This window comes from Pristiophorus japonicus, chromosome 3, assembly GCF_044704955.1.
Source record: "Pristiophorus japonicus isolate sPriJap1 chromosome 3, sPriJap1.hap1, whole genome shotgun sequence".
NCBI classification, from domain to species: Eukaryota; Metazoa; Chordata; class Chondrichthyes; family Pristiophoridae; genus Pristiophorus; species Pristiophorus japonicus.
The window spans coordinates 253,581,138-253,603,716 of record NC_091979.1 but is presented as its reverse complement, the minus strand read 5'-3'; positions in this window follow the sequence as shown (position 1 = coordinate 253,603,716).

Genomic DNA, 22,579 nt, shown 5'->3' with positions numbered 1-22,579 from the left:
AATGGCGTCCGCCGCGATCTTTCTGCTCAAAAACTCCACTTCTGTTGCCATGACGACGCATTTCGACTTCTTCAGCCGCAGCCCTACGCGATCCAGTCGCTGGAGGACCTCCTCCAGGTTTTGTAGGTGCTCGACGGTGTCCCGACCCGTGACCAATATGTCATCCTGAAAAACCACCGTGTGTGGTATCGACTTGAGTAGGCTTTCCATGTTTCTCTGGAAGTTCGCTGCAGCCGACCAAATTCCAAACGGGCATCTGTGTAGATGAACAGTCCCTTGTGCGTGTTGATGCAGGTGAGGCCCTTCGAAGACCCCTCCAGCTCCTGCGTCATGTAGGCCAAAGTCAGGTCGAGCTTGGTGAATGTCTTTCCTCCTGCCAGCGTCGCAAATAGGTCGTCTGCCTTAAGTAGTGGGTATTGGTCCTGTAGCGAGAAACGATTAATACTTACTTTATAATCGTCGCAAATCCATCGCTTTTGAGTACTGGAACAATTGGGCTGGCCCATTCGCTGAATTTCACTGGGGAGATGATGCCCTCGTGTTGCTGCCTGCCCAGCTCAATTTCCACTCTCTCCCTCATCATGTGAGGTACAGCTCGCGCCTTGTGGTGAATGGGTCGTGATTCTGGGACCAAGCAAATCTGCACCTTCGTCCTGCAAAAGTTTCCGATGCCTGGCTCAAAAAGGAAAGGAAACTGGTTAAGGACCTGGGTACATGAGGCCTCATCGACATGTGATAGCGCTCGGAACTCATCCCAGTTCCAGCGGATTTTGCCTAGTCAGCTCCTTTCAAGCAGTGTGGGGCCATTGCCCGGGACAATCCATAGTGGCAGTTCGTGCACCGTGCCCTCGTAGGTGACCTTGACCATGGTGCTGCCCAGGACAGTAATAAGGTCTTTGGTGTACATTCTCAGTTTTGTGTGGATAGGGCTCAGAGCTCGTCTGAGTGCCTTGTTGCACCACCGTCTCTCAAACATCTTTTTACTTATGATGGATTGGCTAGCGCCAGTGTCCAGTTCCATAGCATTATAGGTGGACATTTTGTCGAAAATGTGTGCACCCCGTGTACTTCAGCATCTGCCTCCTTTCTCTGAGGCTCGAAATTGCTTTGATCCATCATGGATCGATCTTCCTCTGCCACTTGGTGGTTAGCAGGTTTTTCAGAGCTTGCAGCACGTCTGCAAGCTCGTTGGAGGTGCCCCATTGTTCCACAGCTCTTGCAAACATACCCTTTGAAGTGGCATGAATAGGCTGAATGGAAGCCTCCACAACGCCAACAAGGTGTGAATTGCCTTGCATTCATCCTTTGTTGGGGACTCTGAGTCATCTGGTTCACCTGAGGCCTGCTGGCAGTTGCAGACTCGTGGTTTCTGCCCTGTACATTTCTGTTTGCAAACACAGTTCCAGTTAATTTATGAACATTGCTAGCACTTGTGTGCTGAGAGATTTGTTTGGTGTTATCACTGGTGGACATAAACACCTGTGCTATCGCAATAGCCTTGCTGAGGGTTGGTGTCTCTGCAGTCAAAAGTTTTCGTAGGATGGTCTCATGGCCAATGCCCAGTACAGAAATGTCTCTGAGCATTTTCTCCAGTTAGCCACAAACTCACATTGTCTGCAAGTCGCCTTAGCTCGGCAACGTAGCTCGCCACTTCCTGACCTTCAGATCGCTGGCACGTGTAGAACCGATACCTCGCCATCAGCACTCTCTCCCTCAGGTTAAGGTGCTCCCGAACCAGTGTACACAGCTCCTCATATGACTTATCTGTGGGTTTCACCGGAGCCAGAAGATTCTTCATGAGGCTGTAGGTCGGTGCCCCGCAGCCCGTGAGTAGGACCACTCTCCTTTTTGCAGCGCTTCCTTCTCCGTCCAGCTCGTTTGCTACAAAGTACTGGTTTAGCCATTTGACATAGGCTTCCCAGTCCTCACCCCCCGAGAACTTCTCCAGGATGCCCACAGTTTGCTGCATCTTTGCGTTGGATTCGTATACTCGTCGGCAGTTGTTGTATTCCTAACACAGATGAGACTGCGCACAGGGAGGTTAAAGTAACAGTGACCTCAGTCTTTATTAAGACATTCTAGAGTGAGGAACAGGCCTTGGGGGCCAGCTTATATACAGTGCTCCCAAGGGATGCTGGGATCCCTTGGGACTTCAGCGGATGCGCTCCCTGGTGGCGGAACATGGGAGTACATGCTTTACAGATACACAACACTTTTTAATTTTGCCACTTAACTTTCTATATTCCTCCAAAGATTCTATGGTATTTTCCTATTGATATATGACATAAGCACCCTTTTGTTCTTAATCCTCCCCTGTAAGCCCCTAGACATCCAGAGGGCTCGAGAATTATTTTTCCCAACCTTTTTCTTTAAGGGCACATGTTTGGCCTGAGCCTTCCAGATCTCCTTCTTAACTGCCTCACACTGTTCCGACACTGATTTACCCACAAGTAGCTGTTTCCAGTCCACTATCGCCAAATCACTCCTTAACTTAGCAAAATTAACTTTTCCCCAATTTGGAACTTTTATTCCAGGTCTATTCTTGTCTTTATCCATAACCAACTTTGATCTGATTGAATTATGGTCTCTGGCACCCAAGTGCTCTCCCACTAATACCCCTCCAACCTGCCCAGCTTCATTCCCCAAAACTAAATCCAAGACCACCCCCTCTTGTTTTGGGCTTGCTACATACGGACTAAAAAAGTTCTCTTGAATGTATTTCAAGAATTCCGCACCCTCTATACCCTTCACACTAAATGTGTCCCAATCAATATTTGGATAGTTAAAATCCCCTACTATTACTGCCCTATGGTTTTTGGACTTCACAGTAATTTGCCTACATATTTGCTCCGCTATCTCCCTCCCAACGTTTGGGGGTCTATAATACATGCCCAGCAGTGTGATTGCCCCTTTTTTATTTTTCAATTCGACCCATATGGCCTCATTTGATGATCCCTCAAACATATCATCCCTCCTCACCGCTGTAATAGTTTCTTTAATCAGTCCCGCAACCCCCCCCGCTTTTAACTCCCTTTCTATCTTGTCTAAAAATCCTGTAGCCAGGAATATCGATCTGCCAAACCTGCCCCTTTTTCAACCATGTTTCTGTAATGGCTATAATGTCATACTCCCAAGTGTCTACCTGTGCTCTTAGCTCATCCGCCTTATTCGTTATACTCTGCATTAAAGTATATACCATTCAGCACAGGAAGACCTCCTTGCTTACTACATACTAAACCCTGTTTCCTCTGTCTTACAGATTGCAGCACCGATTTTTCCCATGCTCTCACACAGCACTCAACGTTCTCACACACACAACTGGCTCTTTAAAAATGGCTGATTGCAGACTGGGAGCTGTACTGCGCATGCGCGCCCATAGAAATCACGTCAAAAATGTCCTTTTTCTCCCCGCACATGCGCAGAAGGGGCGGCATCGTTTGTTCAGTGCAGACAGTAGGCTCCACCCCCTGCGGCTACTGGACAGGCTGCACGGCGCCAATTTTGAAAAATACAGCGGGTAAACTTGGCACATTTATTTTTGGAGTAGTCCTGGCCTAGAAAAACGGGCGTAACTTTGGAATTCCCTCCAAAACTGCTTTGGGCAAAATTGAGCCCTGAGTTCGATATAGTTTTATAAGTTAAGACTATCAAGGAATATGAAACAAAGGTTCGTAAATGGGGTTGAGGTACAGATCATCCATGATCTAACTGAATGGCAAAGCAGGTTCGAGGGGCTAAATGACCAACTCCTGCTCCTATGTTCCAAGACGTCTAATTCCCAATGCTGACTGAACACTGATATTTGAGAGCACCTCTTGTGTTTTGTTAAAAAACTAGATAAACAGCGTTAAATGATACACTAAATGTTGCTCCTTTAAAAAAAATACTGATGTCCTTCAATGACACTTCATAATTGTTTTCATTGCGACAGGCCAAATCAAACATGTTGCCAATCAAATATTTACAATAGCTCTTAATCACAGATTAAATTTCAGAGACCACGAAATTAGGACAATGGGAGAAAAATTGATCGAAAAAAGTATTGAAAGAAGATATTATGAACAGCTACCATTGGCACCAGACCAGATTACCATTTGCAATTTGAGGTAGGAAATTTTCCATTCACTGACAATTGATTGAACTTGTGTACTGTTTAATGAATTACAGTCCTTTCTGCTTCAATTTGTGACATTTGCACCTGATGAGCTGATACATTAAGCCACTCAAAGCGTGAAACCCTATCTGTGGTGCTTGATATCAAGAGCACTTTCTCCAATAGTCACAAAATTGATCAGTGGAGTATTCAAATTTGCTGATGGCAATATTACACATTAAAGGTCGTATTATAACTCAAGGATAAATATTGTGAGACGGTGCAAAAATGTAGTACTTTATTGTACAAGCACTCATCAGTAACATAACTCACTATTAACTGTTGGGTTCCTCAAAGGATAGCAGTCCTCATCATGTAATGTTAAAGCATAAGCCTTTTATAGCGCAACACAATAATTAGTTGCTATTTCTATTTGTTCAGTCCCTGCTGCGGATCAGTAGAGCAGTGAGGAGACAGCATTTAGGAGGCTCGAATGTTTTGCTTAATGGGGTAGACACTCACACTAACCATATTATCTCCTGACTGTGTTAGGCTGTTCAGAGAATAACAACAAGGATGGTTTTGGGACTTAAAACCTGCAAGTTATGGGGATAGAATCACAGAATTGAAGATATTCCCATTGGAGAATATCACTAACACCAGAGGAACTTTCATCCCCCTTGCCTCACACACACATTTTTGTTGAAACCGGTTCGGTGAGGTTGGGGTCAGTAGCACAATGTCAGCCTGCTGTGGGCTCCATTCCGTTCGGTTGAAGTAATTTTAGGATGATTGAGTTTGTTAAGCCCGCCCTGCGAGGTTCCAGACCAATTAAAAGGAAGCGGGTCTGATGACGTCACTGTGATTTTGACAGTTGTGCTGTCAGTATTCTGCAGCATTGAGCTGCTGTAAACACTGACAAACACTGTACAAAGGTGCATGGCTGCACCCAGGCTCTCGACGAATCCCTCCATATGCTCATGGAGGGAGTCGCAGCATGCAGGGAGGTTCTCTTCCCTTCCAATGGGTGGAAGAAACCTCTCCAGGAGACCATCGCAGCCTGGTTGCACGTTGCACAGGAGGTCACAAGCAGGGATGTTGTCAGGAGGACCTGGCTGCAGTGATGCAAACCTTTCAATGATCTCAGTAGATCACGAAATGTTACTGCAGAGCCACGCTCAACCTCATCCTGCTGTGCCACTCATCTCATCCCCATCACTCTGCCTTCCCTACCCAACCCTGCACATCCTTACTCACACCAACTTACCTTGCACCTCCACCCATCACTCTCTCGCTATCTACATTATCACATCCCCATCTCACTAGCCACCCCTCACATTCACCCTGATCCTAATGCAAGCATTAAAACTAACAACACACAAGGGCCAGGATTTTGCCGATGCTCAGAGGGCAGGTTCGGAGGTGGCTCCGCTGTCAAAATATAAAAGATTGACAGCGGGTCCGGAGCCCGTTGTGAACCCGCCTCCCTGTCAGTTTCCCAAGTGCCGGGTCTGCCTGCACTTTACAGACCTGACAGCGGCAGGCGAGCCAATTGACATAGTTAAGAGATAGTTAAAGTAAGATAAATAGGTCAGGTTTTCAATGACTTTCCATTCCTCTGAATAGGTGCAAAAGTGGTATAAAAGCTACCATTTCATAGCTGTTCACTTTCCAATCTTAGAAGCTGGAGCCTTCAGGAATTGGAATACTCCTCTCAGCTTTAGGAAGGTTGGAAGTGTTTGCAGTAAACTCTCGATCCACTGTCACCTCTTTGGAGCAACCTCTCTCACCATTGACAGATCGCTTCTGTCATCTCAACTTCAGCTGCCTTCTATTCCAGCAGCATTGGTGCCCTTGAAGGAATCTCACCTCGGTCTTCAGAATCCCATCACAATCAGCCCAACACAAGCATCACCAGGCACACCAGAACCAACCTTCACCGCAATCACCAAATACTGCACAGGACACAGGTCATCAGCACATGACCACATTGCTGCCTGGGAGGCCAGGGATGTTGAAATCTTTATTTTCAAGACTTTCCATTCTTGGACAGACCTGTGTGCACCTTTGGAAGTGGCTTAGTGAGTTGCAGTGAATGGTAAGACATGAGAATAACCCCTGCAATAGTGATGAATGAGAATGCAATGGCTGCATGCAGTTTTGGTCTGTATTTAAAGAAAGATATACTTACATTGGAGGCTGTTCAGAAAAGGTTCTCTAAGTTGATTCCGGAGATGAGGGTGTTGACTTATGAGGGTAGGTTGGGACTATAATCATTGGAGTTCAGAAGAATGAGAGGTGATCTTATCGAAACATATAAGATAATGAGAGGGCTGTAGAGAGGATATTTCCACTCATAGGGGAAACTAAAACTAGGGGACATAGTCTCAGAATAAGGGGCTGCCCATTAAAACTGAGATGAGCAGGAATTTCTTCTCTCAGAGGGTTATAAATCTGTGGAATTCTCTATCCCAGAGAGCTGTGGAGGCTGGGTCATTGAATATGTTTAAGGCGCAGATAAACAGATTTTTGAGTGATAAGGGAATAAAGGGTTATGGGGAGCGGGCGGGGAAGTGGAGCTGTGTCCATGATCAGATCAGCCATGATCTTATTAAATGACGGAGCTGGCTTGAGGGGTCAAATGGCCTACTCCTGCTCCTATTTCTTATGTTCTTATGGGGCCAATTTTCATCAAGACCTCCGCCCGCCCAAGTGCCGCCCAAGGTGTCGCCGATGGCTGCTGAGGTAGCGGACGGTACTTTGGGTGGGATATTCAGGAAGAAGGTCCCTCGACGGTCAGCGGGCAGCAAATGGAAGACATACGCAGCCAATCTGGACAGCAGAGGGCGGGAGATCGCCTTCTCGGCGGCAGAGGTGCCCAAGTGCTGCAGAGGATGGAGTCAGACCCACGGAGGGTCGAAGACCTGAAAAAAAATCCACAGTAAAAAATAAAGAAACTATTCGAAGACCTTCAGAGAACCCCATCCAGGTAAGTCGCTGTTGAAAATAAAAAAAAAATGTTCACTTATCTTTTTTTCAGGTTCTTCAAACTTACCGTTGAGGACAGACCAGCGATCTACCCCCGTTCTGGTGCCAACTCTCGCCCGCGGGAATCTGGGAGCTCGGCGGGCAGGAGGTCAGTTGTGCCACTCGGCCGTCCGCTGACATCAGCGGGCGGTTCCCGGCGGCTCTATCCTCCCGCCCGTTCCAGGCCACCTTCAAAGTGGCACTGGGTGGATCTTCAGGAGAAATATCGGCGGCAGTGGGCGGCAGTCAGCGGCAGCGGGCGGTGAGGTGATGAATTTCGGCCTCAAAGTTCTTATGGCTAGGGATGCTTTCACGCCATACCCCTTGATCCCCCGAGTAGTAAGGACTTCATCTAACTCCCTTTTGAATATATTTAGTGAATTGGCCTCAACTACTTTCTGTGGTAGAGAATTCCACAGGTTCACCACTCTCTGGGTGAAGAAGTTTCTCCTTATCTCGGTCCTAAATGGCTTACCCCTTATCCTTAGACTGTGACCTCTGGTTCTGGACTTCCCCAACATTGGGAACATTCTTCCTGCATCCAACCTGTCCAAACCCGTCAGAATTTTAAACGTTTCTATGAGGTCCCCTCTCACTCTTCTGAACTCCAGTGAATACAAGCCCAGTTGATCCAGTCTTTCTTGATAGGTCAGTCCCACCATCCCGGGAATCAGTCTGGTGAATCTTCGTTGCACTCCCTCAATAGCAAGAATGTCCTTCCTCAAGTTAGGAGACCAAAACTGTACACAATACTCCAGGTGTGGCCTCACCAAGGCCCTGTACAACTGTAGCAACACCTCCCTGCCCCTGTATTCAAATCCCCTCGCTATGAAGGCCAACATGCCATTTGCTTTCTTAACCGCCTGCTGTACCTGCATGCCAACCTTCAATGACTGATGTACCATGACACCCAGGTCTCGTTGCACCTTCCCTTTTCCTAATCTGTCACCATTCAGATAATAGTCTGTCTCTCTGTTTTTACCACCAAAGTGGATAACCTCACATTTATCCACATTATACTTCATCTGCCACGCATTTGCCCACTCACCTAACCTATCCAAGTCACTCTGCAGCCTCATAGCATCCTCCTCGCAGCTCACACTGCCACCCAACTTAGTGTCATCCGCAAATTTGGAGATACTACATTTAATCCCCTCGTCTAAATCATTAATGTACAATGTAAACAACTGTATGTATGCAATAAAGGTACAAACTGTTTAAATGAACGAGGTACAACCTTATTCTTGCTTTATTACGGCCCAAAGTGGATGACTCACAAAATGGCTGGCCTTTTATACCAGAGCAGCACCATGTGCGTGCTGCTCAGTGGCCTCCAACAATGACACCATCTGGTGACTACAAACAGCATGTACATACATGACACAAATAAATCCAAAAATGAATTCAGAAGAAACTTCTTTACCCAGAGAGTGGTTAGAATTTGTAACTCGTTACCTTGGAGTAGTTGAGATAAATAGTATCGATGCCTTTAAGGGGAAGCTAGATAAGTGCATGAGGGAGAAAGGAATATAAGATTCTGAGGGGGCTCGACAAGGTGGATGCAGAGAGGATGTTTCCCTTCGTGGGGGAATCTAGAGCTAGGGGGCATAGTTTCAGAATAAGGGGTCGCCCATTTAGAACTGAGATGAGGAGGAATTTCTTCTCTCAGAGGGTTGTAAATCTGTGGAATTCTCTGCCCCAGACAGCTGTGGAGACTGGGTCATCGAATATATTGAAGGTGGAGATAGATTTTTGAATGATAAGGGAGTGAAGGGTTATGAGGAGCGGGCTGAGCCCAAAATCAGATCAGCTATGATATTAAATGGCGGAGCAGGCCTGAGGAGCCAAATGCCCTACTCCTGCTCCTATTTCTTATGTTCTTATGTAAGCTTATGCTGATGGGATGAGATGAAGTAGGGTGGGAGGAGGCTCGTGAGGAGCATAAACACCGGCATTGACAAATTGGGCCGAATGGCCTGTTTCTGTGCTGTAAATTCTAGACAAACTCAGGGGACGGGACTGTGTGCTTGTTGGAGCAGTTACTCAGTGTGGAAGGGACACTATAAAAGCTTCAAATAACTCAGGTAATGCAGTTTCTTTTAGCAACAACAACAACAACAACTTGTATTTATATAGCACCTTGAATGTAGTGAAACATCCAAGATGCTTAACAAAAGAGAGAGAGAGAGAGGATTGAGGGATATGACCGTAGGTAGCTAGATGGGATGGCCCTTTCCGAAAAGGACAGACTTGATAAAGTTAATCGCCTTTCGTTTTAAGGTGCTTTTTTTAGCTTTAAAACAAAGTTTTTTTCTAAAAATAAACTGCTTAAAATTCCACAAACCTGAAGGATGGCTGTTATGTCTTCAGATGCTCTGATAATGACTCAACAAGGCAATGTATTGTACTTGAACTGTAGTGACCTTAGTCCATTTAATGTAACTCCAGAGTGATGATCACGCATGGTGGCCTGCCTTTTATACTGGGCCTGGCCCACCTGTACAGGTAACCTACAAATCTCCCACTGCAGTGCCCTCTGGTGGCACACTTTAGTGACCATATAGCTGGTGTACAAGTTTCCCATAGACGTGCCCTCTGGTGACACATCATATGTAATAGTACAAGCAGTAAACATGTTTGGATACATGACAATGGCATTGTCAAAATATCGCCATTTTCAGAATTGCTATACCTAAAAAAACGTACCGCCTAAGTTTGGCCATTTGGCACCGCCGTACTCGCTTCGTAAAGCACCGTTTTGAAGAAGCTTCAAAATGTTGGTAAGTAAGAATACCTACAAAACAGGTAAGTTGAATTTTTTTTAAACCTTTTTTTTCAGCGATTCTATTGTTAATGCTTTCTCAATTTTTATTTTTGAAATTTATTTTGGTGTTTCTCCCCTGTATTTTTCGCGATATTGACCTCGCGGTAAAGTTGGAGAGGACGTCGTTTTCCAACATGATTCCTCCAGCAACACCATTTTTTAAGGACGGGAGTATTTTTTGGTCAAACCTACCCCATTAAAAAATGGCAACATTTTTCTTTATATTTTTTTACTAAAATGGCGTTATTTGTCAAATAACGACAGCCTGGCAAAATTCTAGCCCGTAATATGTGCTGTATTTTGAAAAGAATTGGTGCAAGCTCTTAATAATATCTTCAAACAGTTATTGTTTGCACATCAGAAAATAAAAACCTTCTGGAATTCACTCATAGACCTTCTATAATGATAATCTAAACACAATGAGAATTTAATTTGAAACCGAGATCCAGAACAAATAAATCTAAAAGCAATTGCAATGAAATAAGAACATAAGAACATAAGAACATAAGAATTAGGAACAGGAGTAGGCCATCTAGCCCCTCGAGCCTGCTCCGCCATTCAACAAGATCATGGCTGATCTGGCCATGGACTCAGCTCCACTTACCCGCCCGCTCCCTGTAACCCTTCATTTCACACCTTTGTCTTAGCTGCAAGTTGAAACTGTGATCCTTAAGACTCATAAAAAGAAAGAGAAATTGAGCAAAATCTATCAACTGTGGAGTGCGTTATAAAGGAAAGACTTAATTTCATATCCCTTAGAAACATCTCAAGATGCTTCATACACAATAAGCTGCTTTGAAGTGCAGTGACTGTTGTTAAGTAAGCAAATACGCCAGCCATTTTGTGCATCATAGGATCCTACAAACAGCAATGAGATGAATGACCATTTAATCTCTTTGTGTTGGTATCGTGGCTGATGTGTCCTTACTATACAGTATAAATGCACACGAGGCCCATGCTTGAGAGAAGGTCAGTCTGTGACCTGTCCTTTATTCCTTAGCACTCAAGTGATGAAGGTGGGTGGAGCTTCCCCTTTTATACCTGAAGGTCCAGGTTAGGAGTGTCTCCCACCTAGTGGTCATTGTTCTCATAGTGTACAACTTAGGTCAGATTATACATAGGTTACATTGCTGGTTGAATACATGACATCACCTCCCCCCCCAAAGTCTTATTGGGATCACAGGTTGAGTCTCTCTGGTGGTTTACGCTCCCTTGTAGAGCGCCTGAGTTGGGGCTCCGGTTGTTGGGCGCTGGCCTGAGTGTCTGCTGTTTGCAGTGCCTCAGGCCTGTCCGGACTGCCCACAGTGACTGGGCTCTCCTCCCTTTGGTTCCGGTGTTCGGTCACCTGTGGTGGAGTGAACTCTATATCATGTTCTTCCTCTGCTTCTTCTATGGGGTTGCTGAACCTCCTTTTTGTTTGATCCACATGTTTGCGGCAGATTTGTCCATTGGTAAGTTTAACTATTAGAATCCTATTTCCCTCTTTGGCAACCACAGTGCCTGCGAGCCATTTGGGCCCTGCAGAGTAGTTGAGGACAAAAACAGGATAATTTACATCAATACATCGTGCCCTCGCATTCCTGTCATGGTAGTGATATTGTGACTGGCGCCTGCTCTCGACAATTTCTTTCATGGTGCGGTGTATAAGGGATAATCGGGTTTTGAGCGTCCTTTTCATTAGTAGCTCTGCGGGTGGAACCCCTGTGAGCGAGTGTGGTCGGGATCTATAGGCCAACAGGAGGCATGATAAGCGGGTTTGTAGGGAACCCCCTTGGAATCTGAGCATCCCCGTTTGAGGCCGGCTTGAATGGTGCCGTTCTAACATGGTTAATTCCATTGCCTGCCATGAAGTCCTGGAATTCAGTGCTTGTGAAGCACAGGCCATTGTCGCTGACCAAGATGTCCGGTAGACCGTGGGCGGTGAACATTGCCCGTAGACTTTCTACCGTGGCAGAGGATGTGCTTGAATTTAAAATGTCACACTCGATCCATTTGGAGTAGGCGTCTACTACAACCAAAAACATTTTCCCCATGAAAGGACCTGCGTAGTCCACATGGATGCGTGACCAAGGCTTGGCGGGCCATGGTCAGGGGCTAAGGGGGGCTTCCCTGGGCGCATGGCCCAGCTGGGCACACGTGTTGCACCTGCGAACACAAAGTTCCAGATCTGCGTCTATCCCTGGCCACCAAACGTGTGACCTGGCAATTGCCTTCATCGTGACAATGCCCGGGTGCCCATTGTGGAGTTCTCTGATGAACAGCTCTCTGCCCATCTGGGGCATGACTACGCGGTTTCCCCACAGTAGGCAATCGGCCTGATTCGAGAGTTCATCCTTGCGCCTGTGAAATGGTTTAAATTTCTCAGGGCATGCCCTGTACGTGGCTGCCCAGTCCCCATTCAGGACATATTTCTTGACTAGAGACAATAGCGGGTCTCTATTTATCCAGACTTTAATCTGACAGGCTGTCACGGGTGAGCCTTCGCTTCCGAAAGCTTCAACAGCCATGACCATCTCAGCACCATGCTCGGTAGCCCCCTCAGTGGTGGCTAGTGGGAGCTTGCTGAGTGCATTGGCGCAGTTTTCGATGCCCGGTCTGTGCCGAATTGTGTAGTCATAGGCAGCTAACGTGAGTGCCCACCTCTGTATGCGGGCCGATGCGTTTGCATTTATGGCCTTGTTGTCGGCCAAAAGGGACGTTAGGGGTTTGTGATCTGTCTCCAGCTCAAATTTCCTGCCAAACAGGTACTGGTGCATTTTCTTTACCGCATATACACATGCGATCGCCTCCTTTTCTACCATCCCGTAGCCCCTTTCTGCCTGGGACAGACTCCTGGAGGCATAAGCTACCGGCTGTAACTGACCCTTGGCATTGACATGCTGCAACACACGCCCGACACCATAGGACGACGCATCGCACGTTAACACAAGTTTCTTACATGGGTCATATAGCATTAACAGATTGTTGGAACATAACAAATTGCGTGCTCTATTAAAAGCCCTTTCCTGGCTGTCCCCCCAGACCCATTCGCGACCTTTGCGTAGGAGCACGTGTAGCGGCTCTAGCAGCGTGCTCAATTTGGGAAGAAAGTTACCAAAATAGTTCAGGAGCCCCAGGAATGAACGCAGCTCCGTCGTGTTACGGGGTCTGGGTGCTCTCTGGATCGCTTCCGTCTTGGATGCAGTAGGTCTGATCCCATCTGCTGCTACCCTCATCCCCAGGAATTCTACCTCTGGAGCTAGGAAGACACACTTCGCCTTTTTCAGTCGCAGACCTACCCGGTCCAGTCTGCGTAGCACCTCCTCCAGGTTGTGGAGATGTTCTTCAGTATCGTAACCCGTAATGAGGATGTCGTCCTGATAAACCACCGTCCCTGGAATCGACTTGAGGAGGCTTTCCATATTTCGTTGGAAGATCGCGGCAGCCGAGCGAATCCCGAATGGACATCTGTTGTACTCAAACAACCCCTGTGTGTCGTGATGGTGGTCAGCTTCTTCGACTCACTCGCCAGCTCCTGGGTCATGTAAGCTGAGGTCAGGTCCAATTTTGAAAAAAGTTTGCCACCGGATAGCGTCGTAAAGAGGTCCTCCGCTCTCGGTAGCGGGTACTGGTCTTGGAGTGACACCCGATTGATGGTGGCCTTGTAATCGCCACATATCCTGATCGACCCATCCGCCTTGAGCACGGGCACAATCGGGCTCGCCCAGTCACTGAATTCGACTGGCGAGATGGTGCCTTCCCTCAACAGGCGGTCCAATTCGCCTTCTATCTTGTCCCGCATCACGTACGGCACCGCTCTGGCCTTGTGGTGTACTGGTCTGGCATCCGGGTTTATCTGAATCACTACCTTGGTCCCCATGAAAGTGCCAATGCCGGGTTGAAATAATTAGTCAAATTTGTCCAGGAATTGTGAGCATGATACTCGCTCCACAGAGAAAATTGCATTGACATCACCCCATTTCCAGTTCATGACAGCAAGCCAACTCCTCCCCAGTAGTGCGGGACCGTCCCCTGGGACAATCCAGAGTGGCAACCTGTTCTCCGAATCTTTGTGGGTCACGACTACCGTGGCGCTGCCTAGCACCGGAATGATCTGCTTTGTGTATGTCCGTAGCTGTGCGTCAATCGGCGATAATTTTGGCCTCCTGGCCTTGGATGCCCACAACTTTTCGAACTGTTTGATACCCATCAGGGACTGGCTGGCACCCGTGTCTAACTCCATTGATACTGGGATGCCATTGAGGAGCACTTTCATCATTATCGGTGGCGTCCTGCTGTATGAACTGTATACCTGCTCCACATGAACTCGCTGAACTTCAGCTTCCAGCGATTTCTCCCAGTGTCCATTTCTGCAATTTCTGCAGATATTTTGCTCATCTCTGCAAACTCTGGCTGAATGTATGCCTCCACGCCTCCAGCGGTTTGAAACAAAAGGTCCCTTGCCAGTCGATCGTCCCTGACTGCCCCTGTTATTGTCCTTGAGTGCACCATTAACAGGTGTTGATGGCCCCATTACTGGCCGCATTGTCCCTTGCAATGGCGTGAATCGCTGTTCAGCTTGCCATTGTCTCTGTCGAACTCCCCCTCTGGGTTCAGTTACATGTTGGGGCATGCCTGACTGCCCTTGTCTGCCTGGAGAACTGTGTGCTGCTTTAACAATGTTGAATCTCTGTCCCAACCATTCCTTAACACAGTACCTCTCGTCTGTTCTGCTAGTGGCCATGCTCGCGTGGTTTAAATCCCAGTTTCTTGTCGCCATTGATACGTCCTTACTACACAGTATAAATGCACACGAGGCCCATGCTTGAGAGAAGGTCAGTCTGTGACCTGGCCTTTATTCCTTCGCACTCGAGTGATGAAGGTGGGTGGAGCTTCCCCTTTTATATCTGAAGGTCCAGGTTAGGAGTGTCTCCCACCTAGTGGTCAGTGTTCTCACGGTGTACAACTTAGGTCAGTTTATACATGGGTTACAATGCTGGTTGAATACATGACAGTAGCCTTGCCCTCCTTCTATTTGTAACCTTTGACCTTGTTATATATGTAATTGCTCGATAGACTGAATACTGTAAACTAACACAGGTACAAACCTGGCTCTGTTTTAGTCGGGCCCAAAGTGATTACATTACATGATGGCTTGCCTTTTATATCTGGGCCGCACACACGTGCGTACAGCCCAATGACCTCTGACAGTGGCGCCACCTGGTGGCTAGTGACCCCAAGTATACATACATGACAATATCCCCCATTAAGATATTAGCAACAGTCTTTTCACAAATTGAGATGGTCCGGGGCTTTCCACTCCCGAGTTGATCGTCTCAGTTCAACTCCAGCCTTGGGTGAGCGTTCTGAGTCTGTTATGACTGGGGGCTGGGTAGCCGATCTGATGGGAGTGGCAATGACCATGTCAGGGATTGAAAGTCCAGATTCATTGATGACATCGGAGTCCTCTGATGACTGAGGGTAGGTTGGTTGGTCACTGATTGTGTCTTCCTCAGACTGTTCCGGTTCATCCATGTGCCGCAGCTTTATCTGATCAACATGTTTCCTGCATGTTTGCCCATTCTTGAGCTTGACGATAAACACTCTGTTATCTTCCTTGGCAGTAACAGTACCGGTGATCCACTTGGGACCTTGACCATAATTTAGAACATACACAGAATCGTTAACAGAAATGTCGCGTGACACAGCGGCGCGATCATGATACCATTGCTGACTTTGACGTCTGTATTCAACATGATCATTCAAGTCAGGGTGGACAAGAGAGAGCTTGGGCTTGAGACCTCTCTTCATCAATAGTTCAGCAGGGGAGAACCCGGTAAGCATGTGGGGTCTTGTCCTGTAACTAAGGAATATACATGACAAGTGAGTCTGCAGTGAACCTTGAATTACACGTTTCATACTCTGCTTGATGGTTTGGACAGCATGCTCTGCTTGACCATTAGATATCGGGTTTGAATGGTGCTGACCTCACATGTTTGATACCATTGAGTTTCATGAAGTCTTGAAGCTCCAGACTAGTGAAGTAAGATCTGTTGTCGCTTTCAACGATGTCGGGCAGACCAGGAGTGGTAAACATGATATGAAGGCTCTCAATGATAGCTGTGGATGTACTGGATGACATAATTATACACTCTATTTACTTGGAATATGCATTCACCACAGCTAAAAACATCTTTCCCAGGAAGGGACCTGCAAAGTCGATGTGGATCCTGGACCATGGTTTAGATGGCCACGACCACAGACTCAGCAGCGATTCCGCTGATGCTGTACTTAGCTGCATGCAAGTGTTGCACTGATGCACAAATGATTCAAGATCAGAGTCAATTCCAGGCCACCATACATGAGACTTGGCAATAGCTTTCATCATGACAATACCGGGATGAGTGCTATGTCGATCATGTACAAATTTCTCTCTGCCTTTCTTAGGCATAGCAACACAATTACCCCACAGTAAACAATCTGATTGAATGGATAGTTTGTCTTTGTGATGGTTGTAAGGTTTGGTCTCATCACCCGTTTGCTTGGGTATGACAGACCAATCACCACTAAGGACACAACATTTCACAACCGATAATATCGGGTCCTGGCTGGTCCAGGTCTTAACTTGTTGAGCCGTGACAGGGGTTCCTTCACTTTCAAAAGCATCCATAACTAACAGTAGGTATGCAGGTTGTGGCATCTCCACCTCCGGTGTGGGCAACGGCAGACGGTTCAGTGTATCGGCACAATTCTCGGTGCCAGGTCTATGGCGAATGACATAATCATAGGCAGGTAATGACAGCGCCCACCTCTGGATGCGGGACGATGCAGTGGTATTGATACCTTTGTTTTCCGAAAACAATGAAATGAATGGCTTGTGATCTGTTTCCAGTTCAAACCGAAGACCAAACAGGTACTGATGCATCTTTTTAGCCCCATACACACAGGCTAATGCTTCTTGTTCTACCATGCTGTAGGCTCTTTCTGCCTTTGACAAACTTTTAGAAGCATACACAACAGGTTGTAGTTTACCCGACTCATTAGTTTGTTGGAGCACGCAACCAACTCCATATGACGAAGCATCACAGGTCAATACTAGATGCTTACACGGATCATAATGTACCAGCAGTTTGTTAGAGCAAAGCAGATTAGTAGCTTTCTCCAAAACTCTATCTTGAGACGCACCCCAAACACAGCTGTCGCCTTTTCTTAGCAGCATGTGCAGTGGCTCTAATGAAGTGCTCAATCTGGGTAAGAAATTACTGAAGTAGTTGAGTAGACCAAGGAACGAATGCAGCTCCGTCACATTCTGAGGCTTGGGTGCATTTTTGATGGCCTTAGTTTTCGAGTCCATTGGCCTGATGCCATCAGCAGCAATTTTCCTCCCAAGGAATTCGACTTCCGGTGCCATGAAGATGCACTTCGAACGTTTCAGTCTGAGCCCCACTTTGTCCAGACGATATAGAACCTCTTCCAGGTTGTTCAGATGTTCGGCAGTGTCACAACCTGTGACCAGGATGTCATCTTGGAACACAACGGTTCTAGGGACGGACTTCAGTAGACTCTCTATGTTCCTCTGAAATATGGCTGCAGCCGAGAGAATTCCGAAAGGATACTCGTTGTAGATAAACAGTCCTTTATGAGTGTTGATGCACGTAAGTTTCTTCGATGTCTCGACCAGCTCCTGTGTCATGTAGGCCAATGTCAGATCCAGTTTAATGAACGACTTCCCCCCGCTAGCGTTGCAAACAGGTCAACAGCCTTCGGTAACGGGTATTGATCCTATTTCAAAACTCAGTTGATCGTAACCTTGTAGTCTCCACAAATCCTGAGAGTGCCATCACTCTTCAACACAGGAACAATGGGGCTGGCCCATTTGTTGAATTCGACTGGTGGAGTCTGTCCAGTTCGATTTCAACCTTCTCCCTCATCGTGTACTGAACTGCCCGAACTTTATGATGGACGGGTCTTGCATCTGAGTCCACGTGGATCTGCACCTTGGCTCCCGTGAAATTACCGATGCCTGGTTCAAACAGCGAGGGGAACTTGCTCAGCACTTGAACACATGGAGTATCATCCTCCAATGACAACGCTTTGATATCGTTCCAATTCCATTTGATTTTTTCTAGCCAATTCCTGCCGAACAGCATTGGACCATTGCCTGGAACAATCCATAATGATAAATCATGAACTGCACCATCATATGACACCTTGACTACTGCACTGCCAATCACCATTGTGAGTTCTTTAGTGTACGTGCAACTTGGCATTGCCTGGACTCAGATTAGGCCTCACAGCCTTAGTATCCCATAACTTATCGAATGTCCTCTGGCTCATTATTGATTGATTTGCACCCGTGTCCAATTCCATCGGTAAGGCACACCGTTAAGTTTCACATTAAATCATTATCAGTTGGCTCTTTGTTAGGAATGAATACAGCCTATACACTTCCTCCTCTGGTATCTCGGATTGCATATCCGGATCCGCGCTATACTGGTTATCATCCTCCACGTGGTGTGTAGCAGCACGCTTGCTCAGTGCAGACGCATATGCTGGAGATGCCTCCATCTCGAACAGCCTTTACAAATGTACTGTTTAAACCGACACTGATGAGGCCGATGATTTCCCCCACAACGCCAACACAGTGATATTGGATTCATTCCCGTTGGTGGACTTTGAGCAGCCACAGGTTTCGCATACACAGTCGAGTAGGCCCTGCCATATGCAGCTCTGCCAAATGACGATACAATCTTGTTTACAGTACTTGCCGAGTTCCGATTGTTCAATGATATCTGCTTTGAGTTTGTGTCCGTCGTCATGCATGCCTGGGCAATCATGATGGCCTTGCTCAAATCCAGCGTCTCCGCCGCCAGTAGCTTACGCAGAATCAACTCGTGGTTGATGCCAATTACAAAGAAGTCCCGCAGCATGTCTCCCAATGCATGTTCGAACTTACATGGTCAAGCAAGACGTTTTAGGTCAGCAACGAATTCCGACACATCCTGGCCCTCAGAACGAACATGCATGCAGAATCGATATCGTGAGATGATGATGCCTTCTTCTGGTTTGAGATGGTCACATACCAGAGCACACAATTCCTCATAGTCCTTGTCCAATGGACTTGCAGGTAAGAGAAGATTCTTTATGAGTCCATAGATTTTTGGACCGCAAACCGTGAGGAAGACCGCCCTGCGCCAAACTGCGTCAGTGGGTTCCTCCACTTTGTTTGCCACGAAGTACTGGTCCAGGCGAGGTACAAAATCTGCCCAGTTCTCTCCCTCCACGAATCTCTCCATAATTCCAATTGTGCTCATTTTTGCATGCGAAGGTTCTTAAGCTACCTCGTTGCCAAATGTTATGTATGTAATTGCTCGATAGACTGAATACTGTAAACTAACAGAGATACAAACCTGGTTCTGCTTTATTAGGTCTCAAAGTGATTACATTACATGATGGCTTGCCTTTTATACCTGGGCCGCACACATGTGCGTACAGCCCAATGACCTCCAACAGTGGTGCCACCTGGTGGCTAGTAAGCATACATACATGACAGACCTCTTGTGTATCTCCCTCCCTTCATCTTACAATTGCAGGCTGTGATTTCAGCCCTGGAATTCCCTCAAACCTTTCCACCTCACTCTTCTCTTTGAAGACATTCCATTCCTTCAAACCCAACCCCTCTCCTAATATCTCCTTCTTTGTCTTAGCATCCATTTTTTAAATTACACTTCTGTGAAGTGTCTTGGGACATTTTTCTCTGTTAAAAGTACTATATTAATGCTTATTCCGTTATAGAATAATAGAACAGTACCATTTGGCCTCTTGAGTCTGCACCGGCTTGTTCAAAGAGCAATCCAGTTAGTGCCACTTCCCCGCTCTTTCCCCAGAGCCCTGCAATTTTTTCTCCTTCAAGTATTAATCCAATTCCCTTTTGAAGACTACTACAGGTTGAACCTCCCTTATCCAGAACTCCCTTATCCAGAACCACCCCTCGTCCAGAACCATTCCCAGCCACCGGGCGCGCATGCGCAGAACTCTGACATGAAAAAATTGAAGTCTTTCCTCGCTGCTGACTCCCGCAATCGCTGGCCTGACCCCGCGATCCACCGCACTCTTCCCCCCCCCCCCCATGATCTCTCTGCCACACTCCCAGCCGCTAGCCAGCCAATCCCGATATCCCCTTGCTCAGTACCTGTACGATCCAATTTAACGTGACCACATCAAGAGGGTTCTGGATAAGGGAGGTTTAACCTGTTTTGAATCTATATCCACTAGATCCTAATCACTCGTTGTGTAAAGTGGTTTTTCCTTATGTTGTTGTTGATGATGATTTGGGAAGGTTACTAGCCAGAACACAGGACAAACTCCCTACTCTTTTTGAAATAGTGCTATTGGATCATGGCCCATCAGAGTAGACAGACAGACTGTGATTTCATCCCTGGAATTCCCTCCTCAAACTTCTCCACCCCACTGAATGGTGTCACCTCTGACTCCCAGGGAGATAATTTCCATAGGGTTTCTTACCATTTTCTGCCATAACAGCGTTTGCCCCATTTCCCCAGGGTTTCCTTGGCTCTTACAGCAAAACTATGACAGAAAATCAGAAGAATCCCTCATAGAGTTTCACCCTGCCCCCCCCAGCAATGTGATGCCAAACCTAGATTATGTACTCAAGTCCTGCAGTGGGGCTTGAATCCACAGCCTTCAGAATCAGAAATCTATTCATTGAAATTTATACATAGGAACATGGTAACATTAGGAACAGGAGTTGGTCATTCAGCCCCTCGAACTTGCTCCGCCATTCAATTAGATCATGGTTGATCTGCACCTCAACTCCATTTTCCCGCCTTTACTCCAGATCCCTTGATACCCTTACCGAACAAAAATCTATTGTTCTCAGTTTTGAAAGCTCCAATTGTCCGAGCATCCACAGCCTTTCGGGGGAGCGAGTTCCAAATTTCCAGTACTAATGCAGCAACAATACTGAGACTAAAAGGTAGATAAATAGCCAGACACAGAAAATGAGCTTTAAAACAACTCCTGGAATATACATTCAAGTACAGACATCAGTGCTCAATATAATTACTCTTCTCCTCATATTTGTTTGAAAAAGCGTTTATTCTGAAGAGAAGCTCATCTTCAGTCAATTAGTTAGAAGCCGTCAACACTTAGCACATTATGGGTAAGACTTTCAGAGACCCTTGTGTCACCGATGGGGCCTCAGGAGCAGTGGGCAGCTTATTGTAGAATTCCAGGTGCACTGAGCCTGTTTTCCATCCTTTGACATTAACAGACGGAAAATCGCAGGCAGCCCACCTGTGAATTACCAGTAAGTTGTCCGCTATGTGTGAGGCCCCACCACTGACTCGGAGTCTCAGGAACTTGTGGCCTGTATGCCGTCCACCGATGTCTGAAATGAATAGAGCCGATTTTACACCTAGGTACTCCCAGCGTAGACCCTCGCAGGTCGGGAGCGCGAATTGGAAATTCAGATCTGGGGGGGTCAGAGGACGCTGCAGAATTTTCCATCCACCAGAAATGCAAATTTATAAAATTACTGTGGGGTGGGGGGGGGGGGGGCGGTTTAGAATCACACTGACTGTACAAGTTTAATCTCTGATACACATGATGTGAGTCTATTATGATAGAGACTATTCCATGAAGATTACAAACTGAATGAATAAACTGCCAAAATTTCCACATGGTTAAATATAATCATGCAGTTGTTACTGATTTGCAAATTACTTTTAGTGGTTAAAACTATTTGAACCCATCAGGCAAAATTCAAATTCTGAGAAAATATATGTGGAAATGTATTTTGTTACATGAATTAAAGAATCATTTTGCACTAGTGCTATGATAGGAAGGTGCTTTATTGATTATTGATTGTATTTTCTTCCATGGGTTAACTTTATAACTAATGATGTGGAAAATTCTGGGTTAGTGCTAACTAATTTTTCTTCCATTATTAGCTAACGGCCCGGATTTTGCGGAAGTAATGACAACAACAACTTGTACATCAGCAACAAATTTACATAGAGGCCAGACTTTTCCGGGTGATAGCGATTGCGAGCAGCGGCGGGTCAGATGGGAAAGTTGTTATTTTTGACAGTGGGCAGGAACCCGCTATCAGCTCGCTCCCACGCGCCTTTCCACCAGGGGGCATCTGTCATCACGGAGCTGCTCGGCAAGTACGTCTGTCAGCCTGAGGCGGGAGTTGAGTGGCCATTGCTCCAACTGATTAGTTGACAGGATGAAATGTACTACACCTGACAGCGGATCACTTGCCTCAGGCAGAAGCTGTTTCTCACCGCATTTGCAAAATAGATTGAACTTTCTGCAGGATGAAAGTCTTTCAAGCAAGGTATCCATCCAGTGTCACCTCATTGAAAGAACCTCTCTCACCATTGACAGATTGCTTCTGTCACCTGTACTTCACCTGCCATCTATTCCATCAACATGGATGCCATTTATGCTGCCTCACCTTGGTCCTCAGAATCTGACCACGTTCAGCTCCAACACCAGCAGCACTAGGGCACACTAGCATGGTGAGACATAAAGGTACCCCCCGCAATGGTGATGAGTCTCAACAACACCAACCTTCTCCGCAATCACCTGATGCTGCACAGGACACAAGGTATCAGCACCTGAGCATA